Here is a 27,599-nt window from a genome sequence, read left to right as displayed (position 1 = left end):
GTTAATTTTCATAAAGTACCTGTCTCTGTCTCCCTCTTCTGGTGCTGTTTGCAATGTACATCCCACTAATGGACTAATTCATTCGTCAAGATCTGACAAGATACAGAGAATGTTGTGAGAGTGTTGAAGTGATTGTAATTACTGTGTGTCCAGTGTATTTTTGGGTGAACTTTTGTGGGAAAAACACAGAAAAACTAAGTAGGATGGGGATAAAATGACAATAATCACAGAAGATGTCAGACGTTCAGTTGATTGTTTTATTACGCAGCAGAAATATATTCACTGAACTGCTTTAATGTTTTAAAACTTGTTACCGTCCCTCACAGAAGGACACAAATGATCAAATGATCAATTAAAAAGACAAATGACAAGATGACAAAGTTTGTCATGAGAATATAAACCTTCACAGAAGGAACAATGACAGCTGTATACAGTGCAGGAAAGATTCAAAGAATGTTGAGAACCAACAAACGTTTACAAACCCTATAAATAGGATACATCTGAATGTGAGTGATTATAAACCAAAGAGAAGAACATAAAATAGAGTTGAATGATTATCATCTCAGATAAAATCAAATTTGAGCCCATTTTGAGCCATTTTATATAAACAGTACAGAACTAATAATGGAGCAAGATTCTTGCCATCACATTAATTAAAGAAGAAAAAAAAAAGCATTTAGAACAATGTTTTAGTATGACCTTTAAAATAAAGTGTTCACATGACATGCAGATGTATCTCAAAGTCAGTGTCTAATATAGATGTCAGTAAATGTTCCCATCTGGAACTATTGACATGAAGTCTTCATAGAAGATTGAATCATCAGAGCACTTAGCAGGACCAATATCTCTTCCAAACTGGAACTCAGAAAACACTTTTTCTCAAAAAGAAAACTGAAACCGTGATAGTTCACTGAGTCTAGTGCAGACGTTCAGTCTGAGTCTTTAAGGCTCTACCAAGGCCTCCAGATGAAGCTCTTGTTGACATTCATCTCTTTGCTGTGTTCTGGTCTGGCAGGACACTTTCTCTCCTGTTCTGCTCACATTATGTCTGCAGCTTCTGGAAGTGCTTCAACAGTCTTCTCTGGCTCTCTGTCTTCATCTCATCTTTGGACACACCTGGAGAAGCCTTGATTGACAGCATGTGAACTGAAAGTGTGGTGCTGCATGAAGTTGAGCGTCACCACCAGGATATCTGCTTTCTCCAGCTTGAAATCAGGCTGCTCCTTGAGGAAATCTGGAGCCAGAAGACACTACTCAATGCTGCTGTTGATACGATCTCTGTGCATCTTCTCCACCACTGGCTTTCTCAGCTGCAAATGAAGACAGAAAAGCATCAGAAGAGTGTCCATCAAATAAGCCAATGATTTAGAGGAGCTGTGAAAGCTGCTGCAGTAATGCTGCTGTAAGTAAGATGTGAATGTACCTTGTTGTTGAGAGGGAGATGCTCCTTTGAGATGATTGTAGGTGTCATGTCTGGATCTCTGTGCTGTAGATCTCTCTGTTCTGAGTGAGTCTGATTTGCACTGGCTGCAGCTCCTCTATTTATACTCCCAAATCTCCATATGAATGTGTGAGGCTTGAGCTTGTTGGAGTTTCTCACAGTTTGGAGCCAATGGAAGAGCTCAGACAGACAATGAGGGATGTGGGCCGCCACATGCTCAATGATCCTCCATCAGGGGCTCAAAGGAGCAGGCGGAGGGTGAATCTGGGAAAGTGCTGACCTGTAGAGAGCTCATGTTCACATCAGTGTCATAAACAAACACGTGCAATACTGAGATTTCATTTAATCTAAAAGAACATTTCATGCCTATAGTAAACCAACACAACAGTATTAATTTTAATAATGTGCAAAGCAATGACATTTTTAAAAGAATTTAAATGTATAAATTCTTTTAGCTGTGAATTTTCACATGATTCTTTTACAGTTTGATTGCTCATTAATAAATTCAGCACATGCAGCTGCAGTTTAAAATCAGTTGAAATGCAGTAATGAAACAGCATTTTAGGTCAATGTAACAGGATATTCTGGTGAAGCAGCTGTTATGAGATCTGTGGTTGTACCTGTTCACACACACACACACACACACACACACAGACACAGCTGGTTCATGTCATAATGTGGACCCCGATCACACGCCCCAATGTTCCTGGAGCTGGTGAAGCCACAGAGACACACGGCTTCCCACACTTCTGTATTCATCACATTAAATCACTCACACAATAGAAGTGTGTCAGTTCCCACAGGACTAACATAGCTCTCAAACACTGACATATTTGCTGTGTGTCAGACAGAAGCTTCAAACAGAGTCCGAACGGCAAGGCAAAAGGGTTAATCCAAGGAACACAGACAGGAACCATAACATGAGAAAATGGCAAGGCAAGACTATGAAAACTAGAATAGGCTCTGTAGCTACCACTAGAGAGAGATAAACGCTATACAATACTCAGCGATCTGAGCAGGAAATGAGTGGGTGTTATGTAGTGTGTGTAATAGCTCTCAGGTGAGCGTGATTGGTGACAGCTGTGTGATCAGTGCAATGGATGATGGGAAATGCAGTCCAGTGTAATGTTTGGTGTGAGAGTCAATATAATAGAGAGGCGACCTCTTGTGGCAGTCGGACGGAAGGCCATGAACCAGATTCATGACAACTGCACAGACATGATTCAAGTGATTTCAATGAAATGCATTAGGGAAAGCATTTGAAAGCAACCTTTGATGTTTTAATATTAGGCCCATTTGTCCATCTAATTATCATGTGAATATAACATGATATATTCATATTCATATATTCAAAATACAAATATATTTGTATTTTAGGTGTGGCCTGAGAGCGCTAGCTGTTGTTTCGTATCCCTGTATCTACGGCTGCTTCTTATACCGGTTTCATCTACGGCTGTTCATACTGTTGTTTTGTGTACTGTTAGATCCTACTGTTTCCTGTGCATACAGCTGACTGTGTGGCCGTCGCGGTGCCGAACCGCTGCTCCCCGGAGTGTTCGTAAGACTATTTTGTTCAATCGATCTGTATGACATACTTGGGATGAAACCATGGACATTTTTGTCTATTGTGCAAGTCTATTAAACCAACACGCTTGTATTTTGGTTCATTGAAACAGTTTGATTGATTTTTAAATATTATTAATTGTGGTTGTGTGTATGTATGTTGTTTCTTTTTCTTTTTCTTTTGTTTTGTAAGTGTCTTGGTCAATGTGCATATATATCCACAGGTGAATGCCTGACGATCTGTGATACTGAAGCTTAAGAAGGGGAGAGTGTATTTGGTGATTTTTTTTGGTATAGTTTCTTTTCTTTTTGGTTTGTCATTTGCTTTAAGAATCTTTATGCACTGATTTGCTGTGTGGTTTGTCCCTTCTGTTATTTATTACGGTCTCTTTGTAATTGTGGGTATTTAATTGGTAAACTGTTGACGAGACCCATTCATGTTTTAGAATTAATGATTTTTGCAAAATAAATGTTATTTTGGTAAGTCACGTCCCTTGCTCACTTAGTAGAATCGAACCTGTGTTTCCTTGAGTAGCACCTGAGGGTGCATAGTATTTCCCTGGGTGCAAATCCTAGGGTTGTGTAGTCATCTCTCCAGTGTTTCTGTTGCACGACGCCACGTTGCTACACATACATGCGTGAGTACACATATGGACTAGCCAACAGGGTAGTACAGCATATTGAAGTCTCTGAGGTGGTTCCAGCCTAGTTCTAGGGGGGAAAGAACACCAGCAGAGACGACAGAGTGGGCTCTGTCGAGGGAAAGACACGGGCTAGCCGGACTGGGTTGCCTTCCGTGGAAGAATACGCATATGAGATCACTGCAGGGGCTGCTATATATGGACACCCAGCCTAACACACGTTCCACAAGCATACGAGTGTAGGCCTGGTGTCAGACACTCCGCCACGTCTGACTGCTGGGGGTGACGGAGGAACTCCCAGGATTAGCCATTTCTGGGGAACCCTACTGGAGCAAAAGATGCTCATGGAAGTGAAAGTACGCATCCTTCAGGTCGATCGCTGCAAACTAATCTCGGGGGCGGATGCACTCGGAAATGCGTTTTTGCGTTAACATCTTGAACGGGAGCTTGTGCAGAGCCCGGTTCAAGGTTCGCAGGTCCAAGATTAGACGTAACCCACCACCTTTCTTGGGCACAGTGAAGTAGGGGCTGTAAAACCCTGCCTTCATATCGGCTGGAGGGACCAGCTCGATCACGTCCTTCGCCAGTAGGACTTCGATCTCTTACGTAAGACAGGGGCATCGCTGCTCTGCACAGAGGTGAAGTGGATGCCCCTGAACCTGGGGGGGGGGGGACGCCGGGCGAACTGAATCGCATAGCCGAGTCTGATGATGCGGATGTTAGCCAGGCTCCCAGACACCGTGCCAGCGGGACCAACGGAACCACAGACGTACCCGGACTCAACTTGGGAGGCACTGAGGCGACCCAAATTGGAGTCTGCGTGAGCTGTGCAACACTTACCTGGTTCCAGGGTGGGGCAGAGGGTGTGAGAGAAGGCCTGGTAGCGTCCACGAACCACACACCGCTGTCTGCTGGCAAAGAGAGAGGGGGAAGCGAGTAGCAAGGTGTTTTACAACACGTCACACACTGCCAACCACGCCCTCTTGTGACCCAGAAATATAAAAATTGCTCTTTTATTGAAAATGTGGGTACCAGCGGTGGAACAAAAACAAAAGGAAACAAAAGATTCTCCACCCGGCCCTCTTCCAGGGGAGGGAGTGATGCGGACACCATCTCCCGAAGAGCAGATCCTCCCACCTCTGGGTCGCCCGTCTCAGGGCCTCTTACCCTTACGCTTGCCGCCTGGTTTGGCAGGGGCCTGGATGGGCTGGGCATTCCCCTTGAGTCCGGCCGCCTGCCGCCTAGGTGGAGGCTGCTGCTTAGGCTGAGCAGGGGTGGAGGTGGCTGCAGGGGGGTGGAGGAGCCGACAACTGAGTGGAGGTCATCGGGGCAGGATATGCTTAATCGCCTCCGTCTGCTTCTGTGCTACTGAAAACTGCTGGGCGAAGTTTTCAATGGTGTCGCAGAAGAGGCCGGCCTGACAGACAGGGGCGTTGAGGAACCGAACTTTGTCGGGCTCACGCATATCTGCCAGGTTCAGCCACAGGTGGTGCTCCTTGACCACTAAGGTGGACATCGCCCGACCCAGGCTGGAGGAGTAAGGAGCCTGAGCAGGTTGACTCGGCGGGTTATTCCTCACTGTAATCCTCAGGTCACCTAGGTTATTAACCGAAGTAGACTTCCTCTGAGCTGGCCCAGAAGAAGGACTAGATAGGGGAGTATACAAAGGGGCTCCATTCTCCTCAAGATACTGGAGTCTCGACCTTAACACTGAGATGGTCATGTTCCCACAGTCAGAACATGTACCATCCATGAGTGCCACCTCAGCGCATGCGAGGCCCAAACATGTGAGGCAGTAATCATGACCATCACCGGGGGCCAGGTAACAACCGCATCCAGTAGCACACGGTCTGAATGACATCTTCAAAAAGACGCAGGGTCAAACCTTGTGTGCTCTTTTAGGTATTGGCTCTCTACTGGTGCTGAAACGCACAGGGAAATGGCCGCGGCTACACAACAGTACAATAGTGCAAGCCTGTTGTGAGCACTCACTCTCTCATTGAAGGTGCAACTCTTCACCAGATGTGAGAACAGCTGTTTTTGCTCTCTTGTGAGATCACGACCAACACTGTCAGCGCCGTCACACCTGCACCGGACACGCAGAGGCTCTTTCCCAAACAAGCAGCTCGTCTTCCACCACTTCCGAAGAAGAAAGAAACACACACGCAGGAACAGCACATGTGTTCGGCTCCGAAGAGAAAAGCAAATATACGACGCACCAGCTGCTCATTAAATACTCGCACTGCAGCTCAGAGCAGCTGGTGCAATTATCGCATGCCAATGTGCATTGGCTCGTTTTTCTTACACTCTAAGTAAATTGGTCTCCCAAAGTGATCCTCAAGTACGTCAAACGTGACCGACTGAAATGGAACTGTCTTGTCTGAATCAGGAGGGAAATATGCACAGATCAACAGACGTTAACTGATGGACTAGAGACGTGTGGATTATTGTGATGTTTTTATCATTTAGACTTTCATTCTGATGGCTCCCATTCACTTCAGAAGATCCACTGGTGAGCAAGTAATGTAATGCTACATTTATCCAAATCTGATGAAGAAGCGAACTAATCTACATCTTGAATGGCTTGAGGGTGAATATATTTTCAGCCAATTTTTGGACGAATTATTCCTTTAAACCAAAACTTGAAATTTTTTTTACTTTTGCCATTTATGTGTTTCAAATTCAGTATACGGACTATAAAGATAGAAACTGAACCTGTGCGGAAATGTATAATTTTTTACATTTCTCATTGTTTTAAGAAACATTTTTAGAGCATATGTACTGTGTTTATTCATTTCCAATAGCTGCAACTGCAAAATTCTGGAGTTGACAATCTTGTGGGAACTTGAAATGTCCTGCATCCTCACATTCATAAAGATGAATATAAGTGACCTCAGTGGCAGAACATCCCACCAATTCACTCATCAAATCACTATTGTTCAATATTCAGAGGCCTCTGATTGGCTGAGAGGAGAGCGATGTGAGTATAAATGGAAGCTGAAGATGAAAGATCCATGAGACACCAACTCCTGTGAGGAACATTTCACACTGAAAACCCTTCAGTCAAAACTGAGCTTGAACTTCAACACTCAGACCAACAGAATCAGTATCAGTCATGGCGACCTACATGGACATGTCTTTCCAGAGCAGCATCAAGACTCAACATGTGCAACATGCAAGGTAAGAAGAACTTCAGAAACTGTGAGATGCATAAAGAGCTTCAAACGAAAGCATCAGTATTTTATTTGATTTTAATATTTTAAGTGCACATCAGCTGACGTGATTGTGTTGTTGTTTTCAGGTGTGTTCTTACGTGTTTGGAGAGAAAGTGTGGCAACAGTTTGGAGAAGCTCAAGTGTGCTCTTGGAGAGTATCTTCAGAGCAGCATCCACACCTCAGATCTTCTGGACAGGGCCGTGTCTTTCATCACCCTCAAAAGAGTTTTACTTTCCTATGACGGCTACTCCAAATATTCCCGTGACATCCTGCGTCTTTTTCCTGATCACACAGAGGATGTAGCAGCGTTATGCTCTGAAGAATGAACATCACATGAGGATCAAGAACAAAAACTCACATCTTCTCACTTCATCTTTTTTAGAAAATCTCTCACTATAATAATGTCTTTAACTTTGTATTTATAACTTTGTGCCTTAATGATTTTTACATTTACTTTTATTTCTTGCTCAAAAGAATGTTTTTATATTTGTATTTTCACAAATGCTCAGTTTTATGCGTTATATGCAATTATTATTATATTTTTTAATAATAGTGTTTGTAAGTGAATGATAGTTTATGCTGCTTTTTGTTTAAAAAAATGCATGAAGAGATTTAAACCAAAACTCCTTTAATTGGGGTAAATGTTGTTCTATTGTGATGAAGCAATAATCTCAAACCAGATACTGGATAACGGCTCCAAAAGTTAGAAAATAAAAGTAGTTTTTTTTACTGCAATTTCCATCCAGTGTCTTATTTGATGTGCATAATGAAGATTTCCTGCTCCATAACCAGTCAGATTAGCACATTTATCTTTTTTTAAAAAGAGGAGACAAAATTGAATCCTAATAAAGAATGTTCTCATATCAATACATTCCTATACAGTCCATGAATATATTTTGTGTTTCTGCTCTCAGTTAAAACCAGAAATGTTTTTGAACACTTTGCTAAAATGCATTTTAAGTCAGTGATCCCGATCAGGAGTTTGCATATCCCAGGATTACGAAAGAGAGACAACATTTTTTTTTTTTAATTAAGAGTGCCATAGAATCGCTTCTCAGTGATTCTATGGCACTAAGAGTTTCTAATGTAGCTGACTCGATGACTTTAGCAGTTGGCGCCATTCCGCAGTTTCGGGTGGTACTTTCTCCCATTCTCCCCAGTAATAAATAAGTGCACCGTCCTGGTATATCAAAAGTCTTTGGTGAGTCTTTTTCACCCACAATGTTGACTTATATGTGTGTTTATAAAAATATAACAGTGCTTAACAATATCCAAGGGACACTTGCATTTTAGTATATATATATATATATATATATATATATATATATATATGGTAACACTTTATTTTGATGGTCCCTTTTGAACATTCTGTTGACACTAAGTAATGTTGCAACTACATGTCAATAAACTCTCATAAGAGTATTAGTAGACTGTCTGCTTCATATCTACTAACTCCTTATTGTGTTGATCTCCCAACAGATATTCTACTGACTATAAGTAACTTTGCAAGAACGTGTCAACAATCAAACCCTAACTCTACCAGTCAACTAATACACTACTAACACTCTAATGAGAGTCAGTAGAAATGTAGGTGCACCATTACTTATAGTCAATAGAATGTGTTAAAGGGACCATCAAAATAAAGTGAAACCAAATATATATATATATATATATATATACACACTCTCAGAAATAAAGGTACAAAAGCTGTCACTGGGGCGGTACCTTTTCAAAAGGTACACTTTTGTACCTACTAGGTTCAAATATGTACACTTTAAGTACTAATCTGTACCTTTAAAGTACCAAAATGGACCCTTTAGATACAAGCATGTACCTTTTGAAAAGGTACAGCCCCAGTGACAGCTTTTGTACCTTTATTTCTGAGAGTGTATATATATATATATATATATATATATTCACTAGCTTGACTAATAATAGTGTGTTAAGGCCAAACTGTTTGCCTGTCTTTGTCTCCCTCTTCTGGTGCTGTTTGCAATGTACATCCCACTTATGGGCTAATTAATTAGTCAAGATCTGTGATTCAGGTTAATGAGAGCCTTTAAAACCCTCAGTTTTCTCTTGACAGAGAAATTGTGTCCAAGAGTAAAATGTTATGTGAGAGAGTGTTGAAAGAATGATTGTGATTATTGAATGAGTGTGACTATTGCCATTGGCATGTTTTTTGGATGAGTTTTTGTGGGACATTCAGGATATGATGGCATTTAAAAACCACAGAATACGTAAGATATTCAGTTGATTTTTTTTATTTCGCAGAAGGAATACATTCACTGAACTGCTTTAGACTTTTAAAACTTCAGTCAACTTCACAGAAGGACACAAATGTTCACATAATCAATTAAAAAGACAAATGACAAGATGACAAAGTTTTCATGAGAATATAAACCTTCACAGAAGGAACAATGACAGCTGTATACAGTGCAGGAAAGATTCAAAGAATGTTGAGGACCAACAAACGTTCACAAACCCTTAAAACAGGGTAAATCTGAATCTGATCTATTATAGACCAAAGAGAAAAACATCAAATATGGATAATTGAGTATGAATGATTATCATCTCAGATCAAATCAAATATGAGCCCATTTTGAGCCATTTTATATAAACAGTACAGAACTAATAGTGGAGCAAGATTCTTGCCATCAAATTCATATCAAGAAATTCTCTATTTTTTTCCACTTTTAGAACAAAGCATTAGTATCTGAGTAGTTATCAGATAATAAATTGCCTTCAAAATAAAGACAGTGTTTCTTTCACATGACATGCAGACGTATCTTAAAGTTAGTGTCTAATATAGACGTCAGTAAATGTTCCCATCTGGAACTCTTGACATGAAGTCTTCACAGAAGATTGAGTCATCAGAGCACTAAGCAGGAAAAATAAATATCTTCCAAACTGGAACTCATGAAACACCTTTTTCCCAAAAAGAGAAACTGAAAGCGTAACAGTGCACTGAGTCTAGTGCAGACGTTCAGTCTGAGTCTTTAAAGCTCTACCAAGGCCTCCAGATGGAGCTCTTGTTGACATTCATCTCTTTGCTGTGTTCTGGTCTGGCAGGACACTTTCCCTCTTGTTCTGCTTACATGAAGTCTGAAGCTTCTGGAAGTACTTCAGCAGTCTTCTATGGCTCTCTGTCTTCATCTCATCTTTGGACACACCTGGAGAAGCTTTGATTGACAGCATGCGAACTGGAATTGTGGCGTTGCATGAAGTTGAGCGTCATCTCCAGGATATCTGCTTTCTCCAGCTTGGACTCAGGCTGCTGCTTGAAGAACTCTGGAGCCAGAAGACACTTGAGCTGCTCGATGCTGCTGTTGATACGATATCTGCACATCGTCTACACCCTTGGCTTTCTCAGCTGCAAATGAACACAGAAAAGCATCAGAAGAGTGTCCATCAAATAAGCCACTGATTTAGAGGAGCAGTGAAAGCTGCTGCAGTAATGTTGCTGTAAGTAGGATATGAATGTACCTTGTTGTTGAGAGGGAGATGCTCCTTTGAGATGATTGTAGGTGTCATGTCTGGATCTCTGTGCTGTAGATCTCTCTGTTCAGAGTGAGTCTGATTTGCACTGGCTGCAGCTCCTCTATTTATACTCCCAGATCTCCATATGAATGTGTGAGGCTTGAGCTTGTTGGAGTTTCTCACAGTTTGGAGCCAATGGAAGAGCTCAGACAGACAATGAGGGATGTGGGCCGCCACATGCTCAATGATCCTCCATCAGGGACTCAAAGGAGCAGGTGGAGGGTGAATCTGGGAAAGTGTTGACCTGTAGAGAGCTCATGTTCATATCAATGTCACTGAAGCAGCATACGCTCATCTTTACTAGAAACACGTGGAGTCAGTGAGCACGCGTACATGACTGTGCACTGAAGCATCTCATGACATCAAAGTCATGGCATTCTTACACATTGTGATCTGAATTACTCTGTACTTTAAACAGAGCAGTGTTTTAGTTTGCATTCCATAGTTTAATATCAAACTAAAACAATAATTTATTTTATATAAAACTGTTTAGGTCATGTCAAATCATGACAAAATGAATAACAAAATTAAGGTTAATCAATAAAAATCAAATTCTTGAAATGTTTTCTTATTTTGGACAAACAAGTTCTTACAGTATTATTTTGATACATATGGATTTATTTATGAGGATTTGCACAAAGATCAACATTTTAAGTCGTCTCACAGAAGTGCAGATATTTAGTGTCATAATTTATGATATTCAGCATTATCATTGCTGCCGTGACGTCACTCACACACGATGGACTCCAGATTAAGCAGATGTGTGTGTGTGTGTGTGTTTGTGCTGGTCAGTGTGAGTAGATCTCATGTGAGGTTCCCACACTGACTCTCTGTTTTCACATCAATGGAGCACAAAAGCATCCAGAGTCTTGAATGGAGCATTAGTGACGCTGAAGACTCTGTGTTCAACCTGACGTCACCAACCATCTGGAGGGAAACGTCCTGATGCACAGCGACATGTCCTGACTTGATGCAGGAGTCAGTAAGTTATCACCTTCTGATCACAATTATTATTATGCAATGAGAATATGCAAAAATATATCACTTTTTAACTGCTTTTTCAGCAGCAAATAGATTTTAGTTACATTTTAGTTAAATTTGTGACATGTTTGTTTAGATGACAAAAATATCTTAAGCGCCTGATGCAAAAACTTCATCATTTTAGAAGTTCATGATGAATTAATTAATGAGGCATTTATATAGCGCTTTAATGTGTATTGCAATACACCCAAAGCGCTTTACAATCATGTGGGGGGTCTCTCCTCAGACCACCACCAGTGTGCAGCATCCACTTGAATGATGCGATGGCAGCCATAGGACAATGGCGCCAGTGCGCTCACCACACACCAACTACAGGTGGAGAGAAGAGAGAGTCATAGAGCCAATGAAGTTGATTGGCTCTATGACTCTCTCTGTGATGCATTAATTAATTAGTTCACCCAAAAATGAAAATTAGCCTGTGTTTTACTCACCCTCAAGGCATCCTAGGTGTATGTGACTTTCTTCTTTCAGACAAATCAAATCGGAGTTATATTAAAAATTGTGCTGGCCCCTCCAAGCCTTACAATGGGGGTATGCGGGTGTTTTTTGTCAACAGTTCAGAAGATGTGAAATAAAGTGCGCGTATCCATAATAAAACAAGCCTCACACGGCACCTGGGGGGTGAATTAAGGCCTCCTGTAGCGAATCCATGCGTTTTTGTAAAATAAATATCCATATTTCAAACGTAATAAACACTTTTTTCTCACTTCCGCTGACTGTCGCACACGGAAGCCGTTCCAGCGGATGATGTAGGATGTAGGCGTCATGTTTGCACCTCTGAGATATGCTAGTCTCGCGAGTTTGTTTACAGGAGCAAAGGAAACAAAGTTTCCTTACTTTAGCAAAGGAAAACCCGTCTCCTCTTGGCTTATATCGAAATCCTCTGACATTTTTCTTTACAAATCCTTGTTTTGTACTTCTAATTCGTGACCAGCATTTTGTTTTGTTCTCTCTCCGTGCTTGTCACTAATCGCGCAACGCGGACATCCTACATCATCCGCTGGAACGGCTTCCGTGTGCGACAGTCAGCAGAAGTGAGAAAAAAGTGTTTATTACTTTTGAAATATGGATATTTATTTTACAAAAACGCATGGATTCGCTACAGGAGGCCTTAATTCACCCCCCAGAGCCATGTGAGGTACGTTTTATTATGGATGCGCGCACTTTATTTCACGTCTTCTGAACTGTTGACAAAAAGCACCTGCTTAACCCATTGTCCAATCGTGAGCTTGTGTTGGGGTTTAGGATGCTAATGACACTAGAACTATGACTCTGTTCTCCAGAGTTTCCCACACACACAACAATAGAAGTGTGTCTATTTACATGATAATGAATCTGCAGGACAGATTCCCTACAAGCTTTCTCACGCCTCTGATGCTGATTTGTTGACTTTGTACATGAAACTGAAGATATTTTTTAAATAAAACATTTAATTCTGTTCTTTTCATTTTGGAGGTAGAATATCAGTGTATGAAATTAAAGGATTGGTAAACAGTTTTATTTCTAGACTTGATTATGTTTATGGGGTGCCGTCTAACATGTTAATGCTTCATTAAAAAACAAACAAACAAAAAAAACCACATTATTTTTCACATAATTTACCTTTATTCTACACTTCTCTTATGAATGCTCTGATGATTTCATGGTTTTATGAAGCCCCTCCCTCAGAAATACGCAATGGGTTCAGATTGGTTAGCTGGCCCAGTGTGTTGTGATTCGCTAAACAGCCTAGTGCAGTCCAGAAACATCACGCCCCCCACCTCAGTGCATGTGCTACGGTTGTATTGTAAACAATGGTGTCCTCAATATTGCTTATCAATTTGAGACCTTATCTTTTTGAGAAACCTTATCTTTTTGAAAACCTCTCACTGTAAAGCCCGAGACACACTGCACGATTTTCGGCTGTCCCAGATGAAAGAATGGCATTGTGAAAGAATCGTGGCGAATCAGAAATAGCCACGATTGTTTCACGATGCCAGTCTTTTGTCTGGGACAGCCAGAAATTGTGCAGTGTGTCTCGGGCTTAATGCCTTTAACTTTTTATATGTTTTGTATATTGTTTTTTAACATTTGGTTTTATCCTTCTTGCTCTAAATAAAATTAATAATATTTTTGTTATCACAAATGCTCAGTTCTATATATGCATTATTATTTGCAGTTACACTGCAATATATATTTTTAATAGTCGTGTTTGTTATTGAATGATACTTTATTCTTCTTTTTGTTAAAAATGCTTGAAGAGATTTAAACCAAACCTCCTTTAATGGGAGTAAATGTTGTTCAATTGTGAATCTTAACGGACAATGGGTCCAAAAGATTGAAAATTAAAGGATTTTTTTTTTACTGCAATTTCCATCCAGTATCTTATTTGTTGTGTATTATGAAGGTTTCCCGCACCATAACTGGTCAAATTTCTATATAAAATATGTTACGTGTTTGTTCTGTTTAGCATCCTTAAAGGAGGAGAAAGAATTCAATAATACAACCCAAATTCCGGAAATGTTGGGACGTTTTTTAAATTTGAATAAATTAAAACTAAAAGACTTTCAATTCACTTGAGACAATTTTTTATTCACAAAAGAACATAGAGAACATAACAAATGTTTAAATGTTTAAATTTTACACTTTTATCCACTAAATGAGCTCATTCCAAATTTGATGCCTTCTACAGGTCTCAAAAAATTGGCACGGGAGCAACAAAGGGCTGAAAAAGCAAAACATTTTGAAAATATTCAGCTGGGAGAACATCTAGCAGTTAATTAAGTTAATTGACATCAGGTCTGTAACATGATTAGCTATAAAAGGGATGTCTTAGAGAGGCAGAGTCTCTCAGAATTAAAGATGGGCAGGGGCTCTCCAATCTGTGAAAGAGTGCGTAAAAAGATTGTGGAATACTTTAAAAACAACGTTCCTCAAAGTCAAATTGCAAAGGCTTTGCAAATCTCATCATCTACAGTGCATAACATCATCAAGAGATTCATAGAAACTGGAGAAATCTCTGTGACGTCGTGTCCTGTGGGCCAAGGCTCATTTAAAATGGACTGTTTCCAAGTGGAAAAGTGTTCTATGGTCAGACGAGTCCAAATTAGACATCCTTTTTGGAAATAATGGACGCCGTGTCCTCCGGGCTAAAGAGGAGGGAGACCTTCTAGCGTGTTATCAGCATTCAGTTGAAAAGCCAGCATCTCTGATGGTATGGGGGTGCATAAGTGCATACGGTATGGGCAGCTTGCATGTTTTGGAAGACACTATGAATGCTGAAAGGTATATAAAGGTTTTAGAGTAACATATGCTCCCCTCCAGACGACGTTTATGCAGGACAATGCAAAACCACATACTGCAGCTATTACAACAGCATGGCTTCAAAGTAGAAGAGTCCAGGTGGTGAATTGGTCTGCCTGCAGTCCAGATCTTTCACCTATAGAGAACATTTGGCGCATCATTAAACGAAAAATACGTCAAAGACGACCACGAACACTTCAGCAGCTGGAAACCTATATCAGGCAAGAATGGGACCAAATTCCAACACCAAAACTTCAGAAACTCATAACCTCGATGCCCAGACGTCTTCAAACTGTTTTGAAAAGTAGAGGGGATGCTACACCATGGTAAACATGCCCCCTGTCCCAACTATTTTGAGACCTGTAGCAGGCATCAAATTTGAAATGAGCTCATTTTGTGCATAAAATTGTAAAATTTCTCAGTTTAAACATTTGTTACGTTATCTATGTTTTATTGTGAATACAATATTGGCTCTTTTTCATTTTATTCAAATTTAAAAAACATCCCAACATTCCGGAATTCGGGTTGTAGAAATATTCTCACAATAACACATTTCTATACAGTCTATGTATATATTTTGTCTGCTCACACTTTATATTAGGTGGCCTTAACTACTATGTACTTACATCAAAAAATAAGTACAATGTACTTATTGTGTTCATACTGTATTGCAAAACACTATTGCTGCTATTGAGGTGGGATATGGGTTTGGTTAGGAACAGGTTTGGTGGTTTGGGTAGGTTTAAGGGTGGGTTAAGGTGTAAAGGATAGCTCAAAGTGTAATTATAAATGTAATTACAGAAATTAATTACAGATGTATTTACATATAGGTATTTAAAAAAATATAAGTACAATGTAAAAAGATGTATGTACACAATAAGTGCATTCCCAGACAGCAAGCAGTGTCGGCCCAGATCCAGCCTACATGGATTTCACACAAGCCAGATGTGAGCTGGGTCTGGGCCAAAACTATGTTGCTGTCTGGGTTGTACCAAATGATTAATTCAAATGTAAGTACATGGTAGTTAAGGCCACCTAATATAAAGTGGGACCATTTGTCTTTATGTTCCCAGAGAATATAAATGTTTTTGATAATTTTGCTGTTGCATTAACTATCCTCAGTTTGATATTAGACAAAATGTTGTAGGTCTAGTCACAACATACATTATTGGTTGTTTGTTTTCTTTGTAGCTAATAATCAAATATCGTTGTAGCTACAATCAGAAATGATTATAACTACTGAATGAGTCTGTCCAGAATATTTTTGGATGGGCCTTTGTGGGAAAAACATGGAAAAACAAAGTGGGATGGGGATTTAAGATAAAATTACAATAATCACAGTCAGACGTTCAGTTGATTGTTTTATTTCGCAGCAAATACATTCACTGAAATGCTTTTGTCTTTTAAAACTTCAGTCACCTTCACAGAAGGACAAAAATGAACACTTGATCTATTAAAAAGACAAACGACAAGATGACAAAGTTTTCATGAGTATATAAACCTTCATAGAAGGAACAATGCAGCTGTATACAGTACAGGAAAAGATTCAGAGAACGTTGAGAACCAACAACTGTTTACAAACCCTTAAAACAGGGTAAATCTGAATATGATCTATTATAGACCAAAGAGAAAAACATCAAATATGAATCATAGAGTATGAATGATTATCATATCAGATGAAATCAAATATGAACCCATTTTAAGCCATTTTATATAAACAGTACAGAACTAATAATAGAGCAAGATTCTTGCCATCACATTAATATCAAGACTTTCACTCTTTTTCAGCTCTTAGAATAAAGCATTAGTATCTGAGTAGTTATCAGATAATAAATGGCCTTTCAAATAATAAAGACAGTGTTTCTTTCACATCACACGCAGATGTATCTCAAAGTCAGTGTCTAATATAGACATCAGTAAATGTTCCCATCTGGAACTCTTGACATGAAGTCTTCATAGAAGATTGAATTATGAGAATACTTAGCAGTAGAAATATCTCTTCCAAACTGGAACTAGACTCATGAAACACTTTTTCTCAAAAAGAGAAACTGAAAGCGTGATAGTCCACTGAGTCTAGTGCAGACGTTGTCTGAGGCTTTAAGGCTCTACCAAGGCTTCCAGATGGAGCTCTTGTTGACATTCATCTCTTTACTGAAGGTGTTCTGGTCTGGCAGGACACTTTCCCTTCTGTTCTGCTCACATGATGTCTGCAGCTTCTGGAAGTGCTTCTTCTCTGGCTCTCTGTTTTCATCTCATCTTTGGACACACCTGGAGAAGCCTTGATTGACAGCATGTGAACTGGAATTGTGGTGTTGCAGGAAGTTGTGCGTCATCTCCAAGATATCTGCTTTCTCCAGCTTGGACTCAGGCTGCTCCTTGAAGAACTCTGGAGCCAGAAGACACTTGAGCTGCTCGATGCTGCTGTTGATACAATATCTGCGCATCTTCTCCACCCATGGCTTTTTCAGCTGCAAATGAAGACAGAAAAGCATCAGGAAACTGGCCTTCAAATAAGCCAATGATTGAGAAGAGTGGTGAAAGCTGCTGCAGTAATGCTGCTGTAAGTAGGATGTGAATGTACCTTGTTGTTGAGAGGGAAATGCTCCTTTGAGATGATTGTAGGTGTCATGTCTGGATCTCTGTGCTGTAGATCTCTCTGTTCAGAGTGAGTCTGATTTGCACTGGCTGCAGCTCCTCTATTTATACTCCCAAATCTCCATATGAATGTGTGAGGCTTGAGCTTGTTGGAGTTTCTCACAGTTTGGAGCCAATGGAAGAGCTCAGACAGACAATGAGGGATGTGGGCCGCCACATGCTCAATGATCCTCCATCAGGTGGAGGGTGAATCTGGGAAGTGTTACTTTATCATTGTCATAACCAAACACGTGCCATAATGAGATTTAGTTTCCTCTAAAAGAACATTTCATCCCTATAAAAATAAACAAAACTTCAGTAATCATTTTAAAAATGTGCAAAGCAATGAAATTTGAATGAAAATGAATAAAATTATTTTTTAAAATAATTTAAATGCATTTATTCTTTTAGGTGTGTATTTACATGATTCTTTTACAGTTTGATTGTTCAAGAATAAAATCAGCACATGTGGCTGCAGTTTAAAATCAGTTGATATGCTGTAATGGAACAGTATTTTAGGTCAATGTAACAGGATATTCTGGTGAAGCAGCTGTTATGAGATATGTGGTTGTACCTGTTCTAAGGCTTGTGTTTCACACACACACACACACACACACACACACACACACACACACACACAGACAGACAGAGAGCTGGTTCATGTCATAATGTGGACCCCGATCACACGCCCCAATGTTCCTGGAGCTGGTGGAGCCACAGAGACACGCAGCTTCCCACACTTCTGTATTCATCACATTAAATCACTCACACAATAGAAGTGTGTCGGTTCCCACAGGACTAACATAGCTCTCAAACACTGACATATTTGCTGTGTTAAAAAAATACACCTTTGTTTAAAAAAACAGTTTGATTTAAAAAAAAAAAAAAATCATAACTGCACAGACATGTTTCACGTGATTTCAATGAAATGCATCAGGGAAAGGATTTGTAAAGCAACATTTTGATGTTTTAAATAGTAGGCCTATTTGTTCATCTAATTATCATGTTAATAGACACACTTCTATTGTTGTGTGTGTGGGAAACTCTGGAGAACAGAGTCACAGTTCTAGTGTCATTAGCATCCTAAACCCCAACACAAGCTCAAGATTTGACAAACTCACACTTATGGATATTTACATACATGCGTGAGCTGATAAAACACCACAATGATACACACGACTCCATTCCTTTAATTAACGTTTAATAAAGCAAAAAGTTGCATGTTTGTAAGAGGCAAATCCATCAAGATATTTTTAATTCCAAACTGTTGCTTCTGGCAACAATACAAGTCCACAATCCGTAATATTGCTTCCTCCAGTATAAAACAACAACAACAACAAAAAACTGTCTCGTCTGAATCAGGAGGGAAATATACGCGCATCAAGCACCATTTACAAAACAAATCTAAACAAATTTGTTGGTGGAGTTTGCTGTGAGAGGACAACACGGTATGGATTTTTTTTTTTTTTTTACTGGAGGAAGTTTTATTGTGGATTACTTGTGGATTATTGTGATGTTTTTATAGGCTGTTTGGACTAATTCTGAAGGTGCCCATTCACTGCAGAAGATCCACTGGTGAGCAAACGAAGTAATGCTACATTTCTCCAAATCCAATGAAGAAGCGAACTAATCTACATCTTGAGTAGCTTGAGGGTGAATACATTTTCAGCAAATTTTTTGGTGAATTATAGCTCTAAACCTAAACTTGAAATTTGTAATTTTGCCTTTGCAAATTATTTGTTTCAAATTCAGAATACAGACTATAAAGATAGAAATTGAACCTGTGTTGAAATGTATAATTCTTTACATTTCTCATTGTTTTAAGAAAGATTTTCGGAGCATATGCACTGTGTCCTGTGCATTTATTTCCAATGTAACTGCAAAATTCTGGAGTTGACCATCTTGTGGGAGCTTAAAATGTCCTGCATCCCCACATTCATAAAGATGAATAGAAGTGACCTTAGTGGCAGATGGCAGTGACGAACATCCCACCAATTCACTCATCAACACACTATTGTTCAAAATTCAGAGGCCTCTGATTGGCTGAGAGGAGAGAGATGTGAGTATAAATGGAAGCTGAAGATGAAAGATCCATGAGACACCAACTCCTATAAGGAACATTTCACACTGAAAACCCTTCAGTCAAAACTGAGCTTGAACTTCAACACTCAGACCAACAGAATCAGTATCAGTCATGGCGACCTACATGGACATGTCTTTCCAGAGCAGCATCAAGACTCAACATGTGCAACATGCAAGGTAAGAAGAACTTCAGAAACTGTGAGATGCATAAAGAGCTTCAAACGAAAGCATCAGTATTTTATTTGATTTTAATATTTTAAGTGCACATCAGCTGACGTGATTGTGTTGTTGTTTTCAGGTGTGTTCTTACGTGTTTGGAGAGAAAGTGTGGCAACAGTTTGGAGAAGCTCAAGTGTGCTCTTGGAGAGTATCTTCAGAGCAGCATCCACACCTCAGATCTTCTGGACAGGGCCGTGTCTTTCATCACCCTCAAAAGAGTTTTACTTTCCTATGACGGCTACTCCAAATATTCCCGTGACATCCTGCGTCTTTTTCCTGATCACACAGAGGATGTAGCAGCGTTATGCTCTGAAGAATGAACATCACATGAGGATCAAGAACAAAAACTCACATATATGACTCTTATGAGAAAGACTGAACATAAAGAAGACTTCATCTTTTTTTGAAAATCTCTCACTGTAATGTCTTTAACTTTGTATTTATAACTTTGTGCCTTAATGATTTTTACATTTACTTGTATTTCTTGTTCAAAAGAATGTTTTTATATTTGTATTTTCACAAATGCTCAATTTTATGCATTATATGCAATTATTATTAGATTTTTTTTTAAATAATATTTGTAAGTGAATGATACTTCATGCTGCTTTTTGTTTAAAAATTCATGAAGAGATTTAAACCAAAACTCCTTTAACTGGGGTAAATGTTGTTCTCTTGTGATGCAACAATAATCTCAAACCAGATACTGGATAATGGCTCCAAAAGATAGAAAATAAAAGTATGATTTTACTGCAATTTCCATTCAGTGTCTTATTTGATGTGCATAAAGAAGGAAGGTTTCCTGCTCCATAACCGGTCAGATTAGCACATTTAGCTTTTTTTTTTTTTTAAAGGAGGGGACAAAATTTAATCCTAATAAAGAATGTTCTCACATCAATATAGTCCTATACAGTCCATGAATATATTTTGTGTTTCTGCTCTCAGTTAAAACATAGAAATGCTTTTGATCATTTTGCTGATGCATTTTAAGTCATTGATTCCAGATCAGGAGTTTGCATGCCATGGCTCTTTTGTTTAGAAGGCAGGATTTACTCCACCATTTGAGGTCTCCCATTCTCCCCGGTAATAAGTGCACCGTCTTGGTACATATTAAGTATTTGGTGAGTCTTTTTCACCCACAATATTGATTTATGTGTGTATTTATAAAAAATATATAACAATGCTTAACAATGTCCAAAGGAACACTTGCATCTTGCTAATGAGGTTGTGAGGATATTAGACATTTAGTTACAAAGTTACATTCTCTGTCATTTGTTTTTCATTGTTTTCTCTGTAGCTAGTAATCAGATATTCACTGATAATAGTGCACTAAGGACAAACTGTTTACCTGTCTCTATCTCCCTCTTCTGGTGCTGTTTGCAATGTACATTCCACTAATGGACTAATTAGTCAAGATCTGTGATGCAGGTTAATAAGAGCCTTTAAAAACCTTCAGTTTTCTATTGATAGACAAATTGATTCTGAAAGGGAAAAGTTGTGTGAGAGTGTTGAAGAACATGATTGTAACTGTCTTTTATTTTTGGGAAAAACACAGAAAAACGAAGTGGGAAGGGGATTCATGGAAAAAATGACATTAATAATCACAGAAGTCAGACATTCAGTTGATTGTTTTATTTTACAGCAGAAAGACATTCACTGAACTGCTTTAGTGTTTTCAAATTTCAGTCACCTTCACAGAAGGACACAAATGATCAATTAAAAAGACAAAGGACAACATGACAAAGTTTGTCATGAAAATATAAACCTTCACAGAAGGAACAATGACAGCTGTATACAGTACAGGAAAAGTGTTTAAAAAAATATGTTTACAAACCCTAAAAACAGGGTAAATCTGAATATGATCTATTATAGACCAAAGAAAAAAACATCAAATATGAATCATAGAGTATGAATGATTATCATTTCAGATGAAATCAAATTTTAGCCCATTTTTAGCCATTTTATACAAACAGTACAAAACTAATAATGAAGCAAGATTCTTGCCATTAAATTCAAGAAGCTCACTCTTTTTCAGCTTTTAGAACAAAGCTTTAGAATCTGAGTATCTATCAGATAATAAATGGCCTTTAAAATAATAAAGACAATATAATAAGACAATAAAGTGTTTTTTTCACATCGCATGCAGATGTATCTTAAAGTCAGTGTCTAATATAGACGGCAGTAAATGTTCCCATCTGGAACTCTTGACATGAAGTCTTCACAGAAGATTGAGTCATCAGAGCACTTAGCAGGACCAATATCTTCCAAAATGGAACTCATGAAACACCTTTTCTCAAAAAGAGAAACTGAAAGCATAACAGTGCACTGAGTCTAGTGCAGATGTCCAGTCTGAGTCTTTAAAGCTCTACCAAGGCCTCCAGATGGAGCTCTTGTTGACATTCATCTCTTTGCTGTGTTCTGGTCTGGCAGGACACTTTCCCTCTTCTGCTTACATGAAGTCTGAAGCTTCTGGAAGTACTTCAGCAGTCTTCTCTGGCTCTCTGTCTTCATCTCATCTTTGGACACACCTGGAGAAGCTTTGACTGACTGCATGTGAACTGGAACTGTGGTGCTGCATGAAGTTGAGCGTCATCTCCAGGATATCTGCTTTCTCCAGCTTGGACTCAGGCTGCTGCTTGAAGAACTCTGGAGCCAGAAGACACTTGAGCTGCTCGATGCTGCTGTTGATACGATCTCTGCGCATCTTCTCCACCTTTGGCTTTCTCAGCTGCAAATGAAGACAGAAAAGCATCAGGAAAGTGTCCATCAAATAAGCCAATGATTTAGAGGAGCCGTGAAAGCTGCTGCAGTAATGTTGCTGTAAGTAGGATATGAATGTACCTTCTTGTTGAGAGGGAGATGCTCCTTTGAGATGATTGTAGGTGTCATGTCTGGATCTCTGTGCTGTAGATCTCTCTGTTCTGAGTGAGTCTGATTTGCACTGGCTGCAGCTCCTCTATTTATACTCGCAAATCTCCATATGAATGTGTGAGGCTTGAGCTTGTTGGAGTTTCTCACAGTTTGGAGCCAATGGAAGAGCTCAAACAGACAATGAGGGATGTGGGCCGCCACATGCTCAATGATCCTCCGTCAGGGACTCAAAGGAGCAGGCGGAGGGTGAATCTGGGAAAGTGTTGACCTGTAGAGAGCTCATGTTCATATCAATGTCACTGAAGCAGCACACACTCATCTTTACTAGAAACACGTGGAGTCAGTGAGCACGCGTACATGACTGTGCACTGAAGCATCTCACGACATCAAAGTCATGGCATTCTTACACATTGTGATCTGAATTACACTGTACTTTAAACAGAGCAGTGTTTTAGTTTGCATTCCATAAAGTATATTTATTTTATGTAAAACTGAATAAAATAACCATTTAGGTCACGTCAAATAAAGACGTCACAATAAAGAGTTTGCAGATATTAAGCAGACAGTCTACTAATATTCTAATGAGAGTTAGTTGAGTTAGTTCAAAAGGGACTATCAAAACAAAGGATTACCAAAATAATTATGTAATCATAAAAATCAAACTGTTCAAATGTTTTCTTATTTTGGGCAAACGAGTTGTTACAGTATTATTTGGAGACATGGATTTATTTATGAGGATTTGCATGAAGATCAACATTTCTACAAGTCTTCTTATAGAAGTGCAGATATTCAGTGTCATAATTTCTGATAATAAGCATTATCATTGCTGCTGTGAAAACTCTCTCGCACACACACACACACACATGATGGAGTCCAGATGAAGCAGATGTGTGTGTGTGTGTGTGTTTGTGATGGTCAGTGTGAGTAGATCTCATGTGAGGTTCCCACACTGAATCTCTGTTTTCACATCAATGGAGCACAAAAGCATCCAGAGTCTTGAATGGAGCATTAGTGACGCTGAAGACTCTGTGTTCAACCTGACGTCACCAACCATCTGGAGGGAAACGTCCTGATGCACAGCGACATGTCCTGACTTGATGTCAGTAAGTTATCGAATATGTAGAAGTATGTATATATTGAATATGTATAACATCACTTTTTGATTGCTTTTGCAGCAGCAAATAGATTTTAGTTACATTTTAGTTACATTTGTGACATGTTTGTTCAGATGACAAAAATATGTTAAGTGCCCGATGCAAAAGCTTAGTCATTTTAGAAGTGCATGATGCATTAAGGAAAATAAACCTTGATTGTGCTGTAATTCTGTTCATCATCAGTGACATCATCAAACCAGCTCGTCAAGCTCATGCATGTAAATATCCATAAGTGTGTCAAGTCCCTCGTGTGTTTATCAAATCTTGAGCTTGTGTTGGGGTTTAGGATGCTAATGACACTAGAACTGTGACTCTGTTCTCCAGAGTTTCCCACACACACAACAATAGAAGTGTGTCTATTCACATGATAATTAGATGGACAAATTAAAACCTCAGGGATTTAAAGTAGTTTTAATGTACATGTGTTTCCCATGGCATTCAAAATTACTTAGTGCTTCTAAAAAAAAAGAAAAAAAAAAAGTTTACTAATGTTTGTAATCCTTGTCAATAATCAATAATAAATAAACACTTATCTAATAGCTGAAAGTTTTATGCTGAAAGTTTTTATTCTGGATCTTAATACAATAACTTTGAGATTTGACCACATACAGTATATAAACACAATATTATTTTCTTTAATGTATTCTTAAATTCTCATTTTCATCTTTGTTATAGACTTTCTTTGAGTGAACCTGTGATTTATTTAATAATTTATTATAATCTTATTAATTTATTAACCTTGATTTGTTTTGATTAACATTTTTATTCTGAATTTGCTTTTATAAAATAAATTGTTACTATTTTTATTTTGCCTCAGAAATATTTTTCATTCTTTCAAAAATTGTGAATTTAAAGTTCTGTCATGCTCAATATTGTACTTGGATATATCTTAAATCTTGGACTTATATTTTGAACTCTCTTCATTTATTATTATTATTATTCATCTTATTATTATTATTATTATTGTTTTTAATTTAATGGTTTTTGTTTGTTTGTTTGTTTGTTTTTAATAACAGTCCATCTAAACATATATCAATGGTCCTGTGCAAAATACAGCAAAAACGAGTCAGTCTTTGGGAACTGTTTAGTCCTGTTTCCCACACACTTCTGTTGTGTGAATGATTTAATGTGATGAATACAGAAGTGTGGGAAGCCATGTGTCTCTGTGGCTCCACCAGCTTCAGGAGAGTGTGACTGCAGTCAGTTTAAAGATCTCTGAGAGAGCAGCTGTGTGCTTCATTGAGCATGTGGCGGCCCACATCCCTCATTGTCTGTCTGAGCTCTTCCATTGGCTCCAAACTGTGAGAAACTCCAACAAGCTCAAGCCTCACACATTCATATGGAGATCTGGGAGTATAAATAGAGGAGCTGCAGCCAGTGCAAATCAGACTCACTCAGAACAGAGAGATCTACAGCACAGAGATCCAGACATGACACCTACAATCATCTCAAAGGAGCATCTCCCTCTCAACAACAAGGTACATTCATATCCTACTTACTGCAGCAGCTTTCAAGGCTCTTCTTAAATATCAGCTTATCTGAACGCCACTTTACTGATGCTTTTCTGTCTTCATTTGCAGCTTAGAAAGCCAAGGGTGGAGAAGATTCTCAGATATTGTGTCAACTCAAGCTCAAGTGTCTTCTGGCTCCAGAGTTCTTCAAGCAGCAGCCTGATTCTAAGCTGGAGAAAGCAGATATCCTGGAGATGACGCTCAACTTCCTGCAACGCCACAATCCCAGTTCACATGCAGTCAGTCAAGGCTTCTCCAGGTGTGTCCATGAGATTCTGCACTTCCTGTCCAAAGATGAGATGAACACAGAGAGCCAGAGAAAGTGTCCTGCCAGACCAGAACACCTTCAGCAAAGGGATGAATGTTAACAAGTGCGCCATCTGGAGGCCTTGGTAGAGTCTTAAAGACTAGACTTGGTGGACTATTTCTATTTCAGTTTCTCTTTTTGAGAAAAAGTGTTTCATGAGTTCCAGCTTGGAAGAGATATTTGTATTGCTAAGTGCTTTGATGATTCAGTCTTCTATGAAGACTTCATGTCAACCCAGAGAGCAACATAATGATCTGGGCCGACCCTATGTTGCTGTCTGGGAAGAAATCCAGATTTACTGACGTCTATATTAGACAACATTGACTTTAAGACATGTCTGCATAGATATGTCTGCATAGGATGTGAAGGAAACACTGTCTTTATTTTAAAGGCTATTTATAATCTGATAACATCCTCAACTTCTAGGAAAGAGCTGATGGAGTCAGCACATATTATGTTATATATGTTATAATTTCTTGACAATAATGCAATGGCAAGAAATCTTGGTCCAGTATTAATTCTGTGTTGTTTATATGAAGTGGCTCAAATTGGGCTCATATTTGATATCTTCTGAGATGATTATCATACAGAGGCTTTATAACTCATATTTTAGCTTTTTCTCTGATGGGAACATACACTGACGTCTATATTAGACGATGCTGACTTTTACATTCTTCATGTGGTGTGAAGGAAACACTTATCTTATAGCCGAAAGTCTTTTATTCTGGATCTTTATAACTTTGAGATTTGACCACATAGAGTATATAAACAAAATATTATTTTCTTTAATGTATAGTTAAATACAAATTTTCATCTTCAATGGAGACTTGTGATTGATTTATTAAACTTGATTTGTTTTATTAACATTTTTAATCTTAATTTACTTTTATAAACGAAAATGTTACTGTTTAATTTTGCCTCTCAGAAATATTTTTAAATTTCCTTGAACAATTCTGTGATTTTTAAAGTTCTGTTATGTTTGAAATTGTACTTTTGAGGTTTTAAAGTCACCGTGTGACTCTTCTGAAGAACAGTGATCATTATTCTCATACTGAGAAATGTTTGTTTAATCATATAAATCTGCTTTATTTTTGTTTTAAATATGTTTATGTCTTTTGAAAAGACTGTTATGATGTTTAAACTCTGCTCTGTTGAGAGCACAAATGTATTTTGTATATTTTCCAAGCACATGTTGTGATATATTATCACTTAATGTTTGAATGATGTCATTTCCTCAATGACAAAACAAATATTCATGAAAATAAAATAAGTTGACATACTGTATATCTGTCTCTGCATTTTGGCATTTTTTCTTCACGTACAGTGGGTACGGAAAGTATTCAGACCCCCTTAAATTTTTCACTCTTTGTTATATTGCAGCCATTTGCTAAAATCATTTAAGTTCATTTTTTTTCCTCATTAATGTACACACAGCACCCCATATTGACAGAAAAACACAGAATTGTTGACATTTTTGCAGATTTATTAAAAAAGAAAAACTGAAATATCACATGGTCCTAAGTATTCAGACCCTTTGCTGTGACACTCATATATTTAACTCAGGTGCTGTCCATTTCTTCTGATCATCCTTGAAATGGTTCTACACCTTCATTTGAGTCCAGCTGTGTTTGATTATACTGATTGGACTTGATTAGGAAAGCCACACACCTGTCTATATAAGACCTTACAGCTCACAGTGCATGTCAGAGCAAATGAGAATCATGAGGTCAAAGGAACAGCCTGAAGAGCTCAGAGACAGAATTGGGGTCTGAATACTTAGGACCATGTGATATTTCAGTTTTTCTTTTTTAATAAATCTGCAAAAATGTCAACAATTCTGTGTTTTTCTGTCAATATGGGGTGCTGTGTGTACATTAATGAGGAAAAAAAAAGAACTTAAATGATTTTAGCAAATGGCTGCAATATAACAAAGAGTGAAAAATTTAAGGGGGTCTGAATACTTTCCGTACCCACTGTATATGCAGACAAAAATGGACATAAACTACCATCAAGTATTATGTAACTTTTGCATAAAATACAAGTAGAGGAACATTACTTTGGTCATTACATCCCTTTCAAAAATGAACCATGGTTTTACCA

At 38.6% G+C, this 27,599-nt stretch overlaps 4 pseudogenes; 1 reads left to right on the top strand and 3 right to left on the bottom strand.

The window, feature by feature from the left end:
* Nucleotides 1-249: 249 nt before the first annotated feature.
* On the bottom strand, nt 250-2,086 carry LOC131549884 (transcription factor HES-5-like; annotated as a pseudogene).
* A 7,053-nt stretch (nt 2,087-9,139) lies between these two features.
* Nucleotides 9,140-10,395, bottom strand: LOC131549882 (transcription factor HES-5-like; annotated as a pseudogene).
* Nucleotides 10,396-21,300: 10,905 nt separating this feature from the next.
* Nucleotides 21,301-22,571, bottom strand: LOC131549883 (transcription factor HES-5-like; annotated as a pseudogene).
* Nucleotides 22,572-25,111: 2,540 nt separating this feature from the next.
* On the top strand, nt 25,112-26,759 carry LOC131549551 (transcription factor HES-5-like; annotated as a pseudogene).
* The last annotated feature ends 840 nt before the right edge of the window (nt 26,760-27,599 follow it).

The sequence above is a fragment of the Onychostoma macrolepis genome, chromosome 11 (genome assembly GCF_012432095.1).
Source record: "Onychostoma macrolepis isolate SWU-2019 chromosome 11, ASM1243209v1, whole genome shotgun sequence".
Taxonomy (NCBI): Eukaryota; Metazoa; Chordata; class Actinopteri; order Cypriniformes; family Cyprinidae; genus Onychostoma; species Onychostoma macrolepis.
This window is presented reverse-complemented; position numbering and strand designations above follow the sequence as displayed.